The sequence below is a fragment of the Penaeus chinensis genome, chromosome 24 (genome assembly GCF_019202785.1).
Source record: "Penaeus chinensis breed Huanghai No. 1 chromosome 24, ASM1920278v2, whole genome shotgun sequence".
Classification (NCBI taxonomy): domain Eukaryota; kingdom Metazoa; phylum Arthropoda; class Malacostraca; order Decapoda; family Penaeidae; genus Penaeus; species Penaeus chinensis.
In genome coordinates, this window is record NC_061842.1 from 17,511,308 (window position 1) to 17,512,124 (window position 817).

The following is an 817-nucleotide window of genomic DNA, read 5'->3' on the forward strand; positions in this document are numbered from 1 at the left end:
ATAAACACTCACATACGCGTATACTTACTTATATGAACAGAAACGAACCCACATGAACACATATGAACAGATACATGTACGTAAACCAACTAATAGACACACAAACACATAAAAACGCTCATATGCACCTACACACAAACACACATATATAAACACTCTTATACATTTACGCGGACACACGTACACACAGATATGCACTCTCATACACTTACATGAACGAATTCACGCACACACACACACACACGTCCGTACATGCAGCTTTCCCTCAGGTTCCTCCATCATTTATCAAAGGTCACTTCACGAGGGATCAGGTCAATCAATCACGTGATCCTCAAGGAGCCCTCAGGTCACACCATTACCCCCCCCCCCCCTCCTCCTCCCACTCTCCCGCCCCCGCTCCGTGCTTCCTTTCCTCTCTTTGCTTACGTCTTCATTCTCTTCCTCCTCTGTTTCCCTTGTTTATCGCATTTTCTCCCTCTATTCTTTGATTTTGTTTTCGTTCATTTTCTTCCTTTATTCTCAATAATCCTCTCCTTCGTTAAGGATTTTTTCTGGCAGGTTTCCTTCCCCCTTGTTTACCATTTTTGTCCCTATTTCTTTTTTTCCTTCTTCTTTATTCCTCATTCTTTGTTTTCTCCTTCTCCTAATCTTATTTTTCTCTATATTCCCTTCCTCATCGTCCACATTTCTCTTCCACGTTCGTTCCCTTCCCTATCCCTCCATCCCCCCTGCCCTCCACTCCCCCTTTACTCAGTCTCTTCCTCCTGCTCCTCCTCCTCCTCCTGCTCCTCCTCCTCCTCCTCCTCCTCCTCCTCCT